The sequence below is a fragment of the Malaya genurostris genome, chromosome 2 (genome assembly GCF_030247185.1).
Source record: "Malaya genurostris strain Urasoe2022 chromosome 2, Malgen_1.1, whole genome shotgun sequence".
NCBI lineage: Eukaryota > Metazoa > Arthropoda > Insecta > Diptera > Culicidae > Malaya > Malaya genurostris.
This window is the reverse complement of record NC_080571.1, coordinates 290020179-290033578: the sequence shown is the minus strand read 5'-3', so window position 1 is coordinate 290033578 and position 13400 is coordinate 290020179. Positions and strand designations below refer to the sequence as shown.

At 36.1% G+C, this 13400-nt stretch overlaps 1 protein-coding gene across 2 annotated transcripts in view; it reads left to right on the top strand.

The window, feature by feature from the left end:
* The first annotated feature begins 1685 nt into the window (after positions 1 to 1685).
* The window catches only part of LOC131430523 (uncharacterized), a 261423-nt gene continuing 249708 nt past the window's right edge, over positions 1686 to 13400 (top strand). For both annotated transcript variants that reach the window (XR_009229537.1, XM_058595576.1), the window contains exons 1-2: positions 1686 to 2367; positions 8902 to 9698. The gene's annotated coding sequence lies outside the window, so the exon portion shown is untranslated. The remainder of the gene's footprint in view (positions 2368 to 8901; positions 9699 to 13400) is intronic.

Below are 13400 nucleotides of genomic sequence, written 5' to 3'. Positions count from 1 at the left end.
CTAAATCTAAGGAATCTTAAAAAAATCTTTAAGAAATCTTCAAGAAATCTTCAAGAAATCTTCGAGAAATCTTCCAGATATCTTTTATGAATCTCCCATAAATCTTTTAGAAATTTTCCGAAAATCTTCTAGAAATCTTCTAGAAATCTTCTGGAAATCTTCTGGAAAGCTTCTAGAAAAGTTTTAGAAATCTTATTGAAATCTTTTGGAAATCTTCTAGAATTCCTCTAGAAATCTTCAGGAAATCTTCTAGAAATCTTCTAGAAATCTTCTAGAAATCTTCTAGAAATCTTTTAGAAATCCTTCATGAATCTTCGAGAAATCTTTGGAAATTTTTTTAGAAATCTTCGAGAAATCTTTTAGAAATCTTCCAGATACTTATAAAAATCTTCTAGAAATCTTTTAGAAATCTTCTAAAAATCTTTTTGAAATCTTCTAGAAACCTTCTACTAACCTTCTAAGTAATTTTCTGAATCTAAGGAATATTCAAGAAATCTTCCGGAAAGCTCCAAGAAATTTTATGGAAACCTTCTAGAAATCTCGGATAAATTTTCTATAAATTTTCTAGAAATTTTCAAGAAATCTTAAAGAAATCTTTAACGAATCCTCTAGAAAACTCCAAGAAATCTTTTAGAAATCTTCTAGAAATCGTCTAGATATCTTTCAGAATTGTTGCAGAAGTCTTCTAGGTATCTACAAGTAATTATCCAGAAAGATTCTAGAAATCTTCTAGAAATCTTCAAGAAATCTTCTGGAAATCTTCTGGAAAACTTCTAGAATATTTTTAGAAATCTCCTGGAAATCTTTAAGAAATATTCTCGAAATTATTGTTACATTTAGTTAAAATTTTATAGTCAAACAGTTATTTTTTATCGAGTAGTTAAATTCGACTGCTACTGCGGCCTATTTAAAAGTTTGTCGACTGGAAAGTTATTTGGGTTTATTTTACATTGAAAATAAAATGATATCAAGTGGTATGACAATTGCTATACAGCAAACGTAAGAAAAACTTCGAGATAAACTTACTTCGTTTGACAATATATTAAAACTTCTTATTGAGATATTTTCTTTGACTGAAGGTATAAAAAGAAATTACACGGAAGAAATTTTTACTATTAATTCTGGAATAATTTTTTTTTGCAAGATTTCAGTGGTTTTTAACTTAAAAGTCAAAATCATTCGCGAAATGGTTCACAACCAAAAAAAAACAATATTAAAAACGTTTACTATGATGCTGAATGAAGATCACGCACGCATGTTTGTTTGTGACCTTGATTCCGGCCTATTTCTGCATTCATAGCTTAGAAGTATGACTTTGATTTCCAACAGAACATATGATCTTTCCCCTGAATTCCCGGAGAAGAGTTTTCCCATTCTGCGCATGTCTCGCTCGAAGTTCATGCCTCTACAGTTGGCCAGTTACGGTTTTTATCTATTCCTCCCCTGATACATACTTCTGGTTCTAGAATGAACGTCATCCACAACAACAACGACTTTGCCGGTTACAGAACAACTTTCCAGTCCCAGCGCTGCTCTCTCTCTCTCTCTCGGTAAGTGTGACTCTGTTTCGGGAAGGAAATGCTCCTGACTCGGAAAGGAAAACTTGTTGTTATTCCAACCGTGCCCCGCCAATGCCGCGGAGAGTCATTCATTCGGCTTTCAAGGGTGATCCAACCGGTCTGAACCATTCCGTCCAGTGTCGAGCGTCAGTCGTTGAGCGCGGTTCGAGTCGGCTGTATGCCACGTGCGGCAAGAAACATTTCAAGATCGAACAGAACCTGTTCACGGTAGAATCCAGTGAGGCGGCACTTGGGTATCGTGTGCGAAGTCGACGGAAGGACCTATTTGTTACAAGTGCATCAAAACGGAAGAAAGTGTAAATAACGGCACCGGCGGTTGATGAGCGACATGCACATGAAATTTATGAGACCGGGATAAAGTGCACAGCTAGTGGCTTCTCATACTCTCTCATACACTCACTCACGGTATGTGTGCGCTATAACAAAAAAAAAAGACGAAAGGTAATAACAATCGGTGCAGGCTCGGTACCCCACATGGAATAAAAAGTGATACGCTGAAGGAAAGCGACATTTATGCTCTGTAACGTGCGAGGATAATGGTTTAAGTGTTTATGGTGAAGGCTCATTACGTGATACTTCAGTGCAAGGGAAAATTAGAAGAGTAAAGAGTGTGTGAAGTGGTGGGAAAGGTCGCCCAGATGCGATCGGCGTGACAAATGCGGTAAAGTGTGACTGAGTACTACTGTTACAAATTAGTCATTAGGGGATTATACGGATTTGGATATCGTTTGGTGGTGTGGTGCGAGCCTGAGTCATTACCTGAGGATGTGATACCGCCATTCGGGAGGTAAATATTATTACAATTCTGCTTACCGGGAGTTGCGATTAATAGACTTTTGCTGCCATTAGCCATAATTTATGGATGTTTAAATTTATTGTGGCTAATGTCTGCTTCCAAAAGGTGATTTGGATAATTCAGCCTGTCCGCATCGGGCGGTTGTTTGCGACTAATGGGTTTCGAAAGAGAAAAAAAATGCTAATGAGACGCAAATCCAAATGGCCTACACCACCACGGTACAGAGAGCGAAATGCATTCAGTTTCCATTAAAAAAAAGTGTTTTTTTCATTTTTCCATGATATAGGCTCATTTGCGATGTTTAGATATACAGAGAGTCATTTTCGGCCTTTGAAGTTTCGTTATGCGTGTGGAAGAGGATTGCAAAAAAAAATAACTGCTTAAACATTCAAAAAGCCATTGAAGAATATTGGATAAAGTTTTGGAAACTCCGAAAAGGGTTTGCCGTTGGGTGCAAAATGGACCCAAACAAGTAACTTATGGTGAGCCGAAACTTGTCGCTCAGTGAATTGGCAAGCAAAAAATAAATCTTTCAATGGAAAACATTTCGGTCCAGGAGATGATCATCGCTCCGTTATTAATTTTTGGTTGAAATTTGCATTATGATGGTATTTTTGCCATGTTCTATAGAAAGGTAATAGAATTGCTGGAAAGCCCGACGGAGCCTTGGAGACCTATACTGTTCGACTCAGCTCGACGAGATCTGAAAATTTCGCTTGATTTTCTCAGAGATGGCTGGACCGATTCCAACAACCTCAACACTCCTAATACCAAGCCTCAAAAAGTTACGCGAAACACCAAGCCTCAAAAAAAGTTGGAACGGTAACTTTGAGCTGTCATAGCTCAGCTGTTTTTCAACGGATCTCAATAAATTTTACATCCTCGAATTTTGTACAGTTCGCAGATTATTTTAAGTATGTCATTATTGACAATCGGTTAGGAAAAATTAATGAAAATGTGATTTTTCCCGTTCCAAGTTTTTTTTCACGCACAAAATATACCCTATCTGCATTTATGCGGCACCAGCATTGTGAATAGAATTTTGAGAACTTCAACTTTCTCGCGTCATAACTTTGTTGTTAGTCAACCGATCTTCGAAATTTGTTCACCATTGGAATGGTACTAGTTTCAGAAATTAATTCATTAATTCATTGAATATTTCGCCTTCAAAAGCATGGATCAAAAATCTATCCTGACAATGTCTAGATAATTTAGTTTAGATGCGATTAGTGCATAAAAACATATATGTTGTCGCGATAAAAATTAAGTGACTATTATTTTTGTAATGGTAAGTACGTTTCTATGGCGGCACTATTTTTTTCTGCTCTTGTATCCTGGTAACGTAACGAAACATGAGAGGGAAATAAAATCGGCTCATCAAGGCTGCCAAACAAGCGGTAGCTTTATTGGATTTTATGCGATGTAGTCAAACTTGTAACCGAAAATATCAAAACTTTTTACACATTTACGAGAGAGCATGGAGAGAAATGTAATACGCACAGCGAGCGACACGGTTTTACGCTAACAACTGGCATCAGCCCTTGAAGCTTCAAATCGTTTTATGGCACGTTTTTTTCTTGCTGTCTAGCAACAATCTACCTCTAGCATGCTAGGAGTAGGACAGAAACGTTAGCTTTAATTTCGCTTCTATTTATAGATTCGCGTGCTTAAAACAGCTTCGCTTTTGCATCAATTGACCAATCAGAGCAATGCTCTCTCTTTGATACATCGCCTACTCCTTCCAAACCGTCGTCTATGGCAGGGAAACCCGGAAAATATCTCTGGAACAACTCAACCAATTTTTGCAGACCAAGATTCAAATGAAAGGTCTTATAATATCCTAAAAATGTGTGGAACATCAGGATCCGACTTCCGGTTTCGGAGCTAACACGTGATAAGTAAAAAATTATCAATATTATTAGTATTTTTCCACGAACGATGGTTAAAATCAGATACAAATCCCATAAAACTGTCCGATAAATTCTTCTAGTTTGCAAAGTTTGTTAGTTTGTGGGCATGAAAACTCAATTCGGCACTACTGGTCCCTCTTTTCCTATCTCTGGAACAACTCAACCAATTTTTGCAGACCAAGATTCAAATGAAAGGTCTTATAATATCCTAAAAATGTGTGGAACATTATATCAGGATCCGACTTCCGGTTTCGGAGCTAACACGTGATAAGTGGAAAATTATCAATTTTATTAGTATTTTTCCACGAACGATGGTTAAAATCAGATACAAATCCCATAAAACTGTCCGATAAATTCTTCTAGTTTGCAGAGCTTGTTAGTTTGTGGGCATGAAAACTCAATTCGGCACTACTGGTCCCTCTTTACCTGTTCCGAGAACACCGAAAGTGGAGAAGAAAAACTCCTAAAACTAAATTCACTTCGATTTCTCAGCGATGATTGAACCGATTTTCACAAATCTTGATTTGAATTAAAGTTCATACTGTCTTTAAACCTACTGTGAAATTTCATCCGGATCCGATCTCCGGTTCCGCAGTTGCAGGGCGATGAGTGTCAAAGTTTTCAAATCGCCATATAGAGTGACAATATGTATAACATCGAAAGAAGAAGAAAACACAAAACGAACATGGCGTGCTTTGTTCTATTTCATACACGTTGTGTAGTGATGTCAATAATAATAATAATAATAATAATAATAGTAATAATAATAATAATTATAATAATAATAATAATAATAATAATAGTAATAATAATAATAATAATAATAATAATAATAATAATAATAATAATAATAATAATAATAATAATAATAATAATAATAATAATAATAATAATAATAATAATAATAATGATAATAATCCTATTCCTATTAATTGGTTTGATCAAAATAGAGCATAAGATAGTAAGTATAGGTTTAACTACGTTCAAAACTGTTCCAATTCGTAGGTCATATTTGTTGGTAGTAAACGAACCAACTTCGGCTAGTCCGTTTATCTGAATCCGGTTTCGGAAGAATTGGAAATAGTGATCAAAAACTGCAAAAAGGATCTCACTTACTTTTCTTGGAGATGGCCAAATCGATACTTTCGGTTCCGGAACTACAGGGTAAACAGGCTTTATAGAGTTTGTGAGGTTAGATCCAAACAAATTATCCTATTTCTCTTCAATAAACAGTTGTTTTTGCGAATTTCTCGATTATATTTATGATGCAATGAGTAATAACAGTTCGGCTGAAAAGTTCGTATCGTTTAATAGAAACACACATTTTTTTGCCAAAATTCGTTTTTATTATTCAACATAATTGCCATCAGAGGCGATACAGCGATTATAGCGATCTTTCAATCTTTCGATACCATTTTTGTAGTACGATTTGTCATTTGCCTCAAATTAAGCCTCAGTTTCAGCGATTACCTCTTCATTGCTTCTAAATTTTTTACCAGCGAGCATTCTCTTGAGGTCTGAGAACAGGGAAAAATTCACTGGGGGCCAAATCTGGAGAATACGGTGGATGAGGGAGCAATTCGAAGCCCAATTCGTTCAATTTCAGCATGGTTTTCATCGACTTGTGACACGGTGCATTGTCTTGATGAAACAAAACTTTTTTTTTCTTCAAATGAGGCCGTTTTTTTGAAATTTCGTCCTTCAAACGCTCTAATAACGCTATATAATAGTCACTGTTGATGGTTTTTCCCTTTTCAAGGTAGTCGATGAAAATTATACCATGCGAATCCCAAAATACAGACGCCATAACCATACCGGCCGATTGTTGAGTCTTTCCACGCTTTGGGTTCGGTTCATCGCGTGCAGTCCACTCAGCTGACTGTCGATTGGACTCCGGAGTGAAGTGATGGAGCCATGTTTCGTCCATTGTTATATATCGACGAAAAAAATCGGTTTTATTTCGATATAACAGCTCCAAACACTGCTCAGAATCATCAATTTGTTGTTGTTTTTGATCGATTGTGAGCTCACACGGCACCCATTTTGTACAAAGCTTTCTCATATCCAAATATTCGTGAATAATATGTCCAACACGTTCCTTTGATATAATTAGGGTGTCAGCTTTCTCAATCAACTTCACTTTACGGTCATTGAAAATCATTTTGTGGATTTTTTCCACGTTTTCATCGGTAACAGCCTCTTTTGGACGTCCACTGCGTTCATCGTCTTCGGTGCTCATATGAACAGTACGAAATTTTGCAAACCACTTACGAATTGTTGCTTCGCCCGGTGCAGAGTCTGGATAACACTCATCAAGCCATTTTTTGGTATCGGCGGCACTTTTTTTCATCAAAAAGTAGTGTTTCATCAACACACGAAATTCCTTTTTTTCCATTTTTTTCACAATAACAAACGTAGCTTCACTCAAAATGCAATATCTCCCAAACTAATAATCAGACAGCTGTCAAATTTATACACGTATCTTTCGAAGGTTGGTACTAACTGAAAATGGTATGGATTTAATTCTAGTGGCGCCCTCTCATAGAAACGATACGAACTTTTCAGCCGATCTGTTATGAGAAAGGCATCATTATACCACTAGGTGGTTTAAAATAGGTATTTTAGATTAGCATCACCCTTCTCATACAAATAGGCAACACAAATGTCAAGCACTAGGTTGGAAAAATGATGCCGACTGTGTGACATAAACACTGAATGCTTTTGTGAACTACTCTAAACAATCTGAATCAATTGGTGTCAAAATTAGCGTCCGAAATTATTTAATAAATTTAATAAAAGTATGAAATATATTTTCATGAGACTGTTATGGAAGAAGAAAAAGGCATTATCACACCAATAGGTGGATTATTTGATGTTTTTTTACTTAGAAACAATTGTATGTAACAGTATAAAAATCGTGTTTCACGTAGCAATGCTTTGCTTTGTCATACAGCGCTCAAAACTCCTAATACTGGAATAAAGTGAAAAGTCACTTACGCAAAATATCGATATCTCCGCTAAAAATGAATGAATTTCAACAATCTATGACTTGTTGGATAGCTATTACCGTGCGGAATCTGAGTATAAAAACATATTCTGCTTTCAAGGTCAATTGTGACAGATATTGTCAAAAAAACTTAAAATTTTGACATTAAAGTTCATATAACTCGAAAAGTAAAGATCCGATCCCAAAACCATTCAATAGCGTTCAGGGTGACAGGAAAGGTCTTCCTTTGCGACTAGTTTGATCAAAATCGGTCCTGCCATCTCTGATATCTCGACCTCTTTGTTGATAACACACACACATACACACACACACATTTGCTCAGTTCGTCGAGCTGAACCGATTGGTATATGACACTCGGCTCTCCGGGCCTTGGAAAATTTTCCTAAAGTTTTATTCTATACCTATTTTTTATTCTATACCTATTTTTTATATTTATATAAAAAGATAAAAATGAGATGTTGAAAATTGTCAAAGTAATACACTCACTTATTCAAAACATGCCTAGATAAAAAAAATGTATATATATTGAAATTTTTGAGAATACTTACTGAAAAAGTCAATAAAATACCTAATAAACACAGCTAAATCATCCATTCTATTTAACGAAACTATTCGGATATCTCGGTAAAGGACATCTTTTGACCAAAATTTAGCCATATACAAATAATAATACCCCTAAGTACCATACAATGTATTTGGTTTAGCTTCATAATCTGCTTGACTTGTCAGTAAATATCAAATATACCGAAATCAGCGAATGCGTTTGCCGAGATTTCGAACAATTAGTTAGCTTTCACCAAAATTCGGCAGGACACTTGCCATTTTGTGTCACTTGTCGATTTTGCACCACCCTCGTCGCTATTTCTTGTGAAACGGGAAAATATATAAATACGAAATTTGGGATTGGTGAGATTCTTAGTAATTATAGGTTCTGCCGAGAAGATTACCGAGCACACGTCGACGCGTATCTCGACATTTTTATTGCCGAGATTCAGTAATAAAATTCAAGTGTGTATAAATACAAATACTTCAAAAGAGCTTCAATACCGTGGTCGAATTATTCGTCTGCAAGAGAGTTATGTTCATTCAAAATATTCTTATTTATACTAAAATCATACCTGTCAATAACACTCGCAATGATGAAGTGGTAATCAGGCTGTCAATGGAATTCATAGGAAATTTGAGACCATTCAATTTCACAATGCAATGGTTGCTTAGTTTTGCAACGTCTAGATTTGTTGTTATATCAAATTAGTTTGGCAAAAAATCGTTTGTAGAAGATACTGTGCCTCGAAAATAGCACTGTTAAGTGTTGTTGGTTAAGAGAAATTGTGCTTTTAAATCACTGAAAACCTAACTTAAATCATATCATTGTAAAATGAAACCATAATCTAGCCAAAAACTATCACCAATAACATAATTTGACAAAAAATCAAAACAGTATTCAGTGACGATTGTGTTTTTTTATATAAGCAGCCCACAAAAAAAGAGAGGGCACCCATAACGCGGTTATTATGGCATTCTAAACATCATCCCACAGCATATCATCGAGCATAAATTATCTTCAACAACGCAATAATTGTTACATTCTCATGTGTTTCGTTGCAGTTCAGAGCCGCCTTCCCTCGTCATCGAAAACGTTCCTATCATCCCGACAGCTACGAGGGAAAACATTTGCTTCCGCAATCAGATGCAACATCTCCAAAGAAGAATGCATCGGAAACATCGGATGTGCAACTGAATGGCATCATAATTGAGTGACATTGGGAAAAGACGAACGAAAACGAAAAAAAAAACCAACATTTCCCAACCATACAACGAAATGTGGTTGAACAGCCGGAAAATGCTACATGTGCATAATGGAAGCATGTACGTTATTCAGTTGAATTGACGACTCGCCGCTTAAGTGAAGTGTTTCAACATCCCGCCCGTGTCGGTCGTATTTCGTACTTGTTGAGTGAGCTGTAATTTCGGCGCTGGACTGGAATTATTCGGTTTGACTATGGTCCGGTTCGCAGTAACGCCGCAAAGGACCGAAGCTGCTGGAGCTCGCAATTGATGTCTTGTTCCTGTCCAGTGCATAATACATAGCACATTAAAACATAACACATTGTTAAACTTGTTCGAACCGCTATTTTTGCAAAGTGGTACAGTGCCGAATGCGGAGCCGAAACTGTGAAGCAAAGCACCGACGTGAAATCATAAATTTCGCCTGCTAGGACAGGTAAATCCCATTGTCGGTGAAAAGTGGATGTTAATTATTTGTGGTTTAGAGCGTGTCTAAAATTCGGCTCAATATAAAGTACATTCCGGAATCGTACAATTTCTATATTTCAACCCGTCGGAACAACAGTTCTGTGCGTTTGTGAACGACGCCAAACCAAGGCAGTACCTCAGCCCATCAGGTAATCCAATCATGATTATGCACTTACATCGTTAAGCTATTAACGTGATTAATGAATGAGGATGATGAGCGCCGGTTGGCAGACGGTTCGATGATTTACTGACTGAATGCTCCGTACGCGACTGGGGTTGAACGCGAATCCCCAAACTCAATGATAGACGTTGGGACCAAATCGAGAACCGGCATTTGGAGGCAGTGTGATTGCGCTGTTCCTTATCATATAAAATGGGAACGCATAAATTATGATAATATGCGATTTTTATGCGTAATTTTATGCGAATTCTTCTATATAAATTTCCGCTTCATTCGTATGCATTATTGTTTTATAGTCATCAGTAAAATATGCTTATTAAATGAAATCATTTAAAATGGATTGCTTCTATTTTGATGCATAATTGGGTCGCATTTCTTTGTATTGTACTAAGAAAAAGAATTATTTGATACCTTTTTTAATCAACTTCCGACCGTCATCCTCATCAGCTTGTTATGGAACAAATCGAGTGATCTGATTTGTACGTTTCATTTCCCACATTAAAATTCATTGGGAACATTATAAACGGCATAATCGTATTGCAAACTTAACGCAATGTCGTCGTTGCCAAGGCTTCGGTCATGGAACCAAAAATTGTCATATGGATATACGGTGTTTGAATTGTGGTAAATCGCATTCGAAAGACGATTGTCCAACGAATGAAACCACTGATAAATTTTCATGTTCAAATTGCAATGGAAATCATAAATCCAATTATTTGAAATGTCCTGTCAGTGAAAAAATTTTAAACGCTCGTTCGCTTCGACAACAAGTCAAATCAACGACCTTAAATTTACAGAACATACCTGAAAATCAGAAAACCGTTACAAATGCCACGCCTAATTCGGCACTGATTTCTTCGAAACAAAAAACAGGTACGCCTGTCAATTCGTCTTCTAACGAAAACAATTTATTGACAGGTAGATCGACCTCGTCATCATCTTCTTCTAATGTCAGTTATGCTGGTATATTAGGTAGAAATCTATCACCTATTTCTTCTAATGTAAATAATCAAAACACAGGACCGCCTTGCAGTTCTTCTTCTAACGAAAACAATTTATTAATAGGTAGACCGGCCAAATCATCTTCTTCTAATGGCAGTCTACCTACAAATATTCCTTCAATGCCATTCGCTTCTTTAAATGAAGTCGATTTAGGCGATATAACTGAAAATAAAATGATCTACCTACAAGATCAACTTTTTCAAATGATCATCCAAATGAATTCAACTTCATCACTTTTTGAAGCATTTCAAATTGGATGGAAATTTGCAAATAATATTATAATGAATTTAAAATTTAACAGTGATGTTAAATAATTATTTGAATATTTTAAATTGGAATGCTCGATCTTTGAAATCGAGTGAAGATGAATTTTATAATTTTCTCAAAGTTCACAAAATTCATATTGCCATTGTGACAGAAACTTTTCTTAAACCAAATGTAAAATTGAAAAGTAATCCACATTATGTGGTTCATCGATTTGACAGGTTTACTGGAATGGGTGGTGGAGTTGCCATTTTTGTCCAACGGCAAATCAAACATCGAATTTTACCTTCTTTCAATACTAAAGTTATTGAAAGCTTGGGAATCGAAGTTGAAACCATTCATGGAATTTATTTCATCGCTGGAGCATATTTGCCATTCCAATGCACCGGCGAACAATTAAATTTCTTTAAAGGCGATTTGCAAAAACTTACAAGATATCGATCGAAATTTTTCGTAATAGGGGACTTAAATGCTAAGCATGTCCAGTGGAATTGTAGGCAAAATAACAGTAATGGTAAAATACTTCATAATCAACTCTCAGCTGGTTACTTCACAGTTCTTCATCCCAGTAATCCTACTTGTTTCTCTTCCGTGAAAAACCCGTCTACAATTGATCTGGTTCTAACAGATCAAAGTCACATTTGTAGTGAACCGATTACTCATGCTGACTTTGACTCAGATCATCTTCCAGTAACATTCAGACTTTCCAACGAAGCTATAATTAATCCAATTAGTTCTATTTTCAACTATCATAGAGCTAATTGGTTGGATTACAGATCTCACATTGAAAATCATGTGGATCATGAAACTATTTTAGAAAATTCTGCGGACATCGACACAGCAATTGACAATTTGAATCATTATAAAGGGTGATTTTTTAAGAGCTTGAGAACTTCTTTAAACAATAAAACGCATAAAATTTGCAAAATCTCATCGGTTCTTTATTTTAAACGTTAGATTGGTACATGACATTTACTTTTTGAAGATAATTTCATTTAAATGTTGACCGCGGCTGCGTCTTAGGTGGTCCATTCGGAAAGTCCAATTTTGGGCAACTTTTTCGAGCATTTCGGCCGGAATAGCCCGAATTTCTTCGGAAATGTTGTCTTCCAAAGCTGGAATAGTTACTGGCTTATTTCTGTAGACTTTAGACTTGACGTAGCCCCACAAAAAATAGTCTAAAGGCGTCAAATCGCATGATCTTGGTGGCCAACTTACCGGTCCATTTCTTGAGATGAATTGTTCTCCGAAGTTTTCCCTCAAAATGGCCATAGAATCGCGAGCTGTGTGGCATGTAGCGCCATCTTGTTGAAACCACATGTCAACCAAGTTCAGTTCTTCCATTTTTGGCAACAAAAAGTTTGTTAGCATCGAACGATAGCGATCGCCATTCACTGTAACGTTGCGTCCAACAGCATCTTTGAAAAAATACGGTCCAATGATTCCACCAGCGTACAAACCACACCAAACAGTGCATTTTTCGGGATGCATGGGCAGTTCTTGAACGGCTTCTGGTTGCTCTTCACTCCAAATGCGGCAATTTTGCTTATTTACGTAGCCATTCAACCAGAAATGAGCCTCATCGCTGAACAAAATTTGTCGATAAAAAAGCGGATTTTCCGAATGGACCACCTAAGACGCAGCCGCGGTCAACATTTAAATGAAATTATCTTCAAAAAGTAAATGTCATGTACCAATCTAACGTTTAAAATAAAGAACCGATGAGATTTTGCAAATTTTATGCGTTTTATTGTTTAAAAAAGTTCTCAAGCTCTTAAAAAATCACCCTTTATTATCGAAGCTAGAAATCTTTCAGTTCCCAAAGCTCAAACTAAATTAAATTCTCCTATCATCGATGACAATCTTCAACTGCTCATTCGGTTGAAGAATGTTCGTCGACGACAATATCAACGTTCTCGTGATCCTGCTATGAAAAACATAGTTAAGGATTTACAAAAAGAAATTAAACATAGATTTACTCTTTTGCGAAATGAAAATTTCGCTAAAGAAGTTGAACAAATTAAACCATATTCTAAACCTTTCTGGAAACTTTCTAAGGTTCTTAAGAAACCTCAGAAACCAATTCCTGCTCTCAAGGAAGGAAATCAAATACTTCTTACAAATGGTGAAAAAGCTCAAAAACTTGCTCAGCAGTTCGAGAGTGTTCACAATTTTAATTTAAACGTTGTGAGTCCCATTGAAAATGAAGTCTCACTGAAATATGATCATATTTCAACCCAAGTGTTATCACACGATGACATTATTGAGACGAATTTTGATGAAATTAAATCAATTATTAGGAAACTCAAAAACATGAAGGCTCCTGGTAATGATGGAATTTTTAATATTCTTATTAAAAATCTTCCCGATGTTGCCTTGAGACTCCTGGTTAAAATTTTCAACA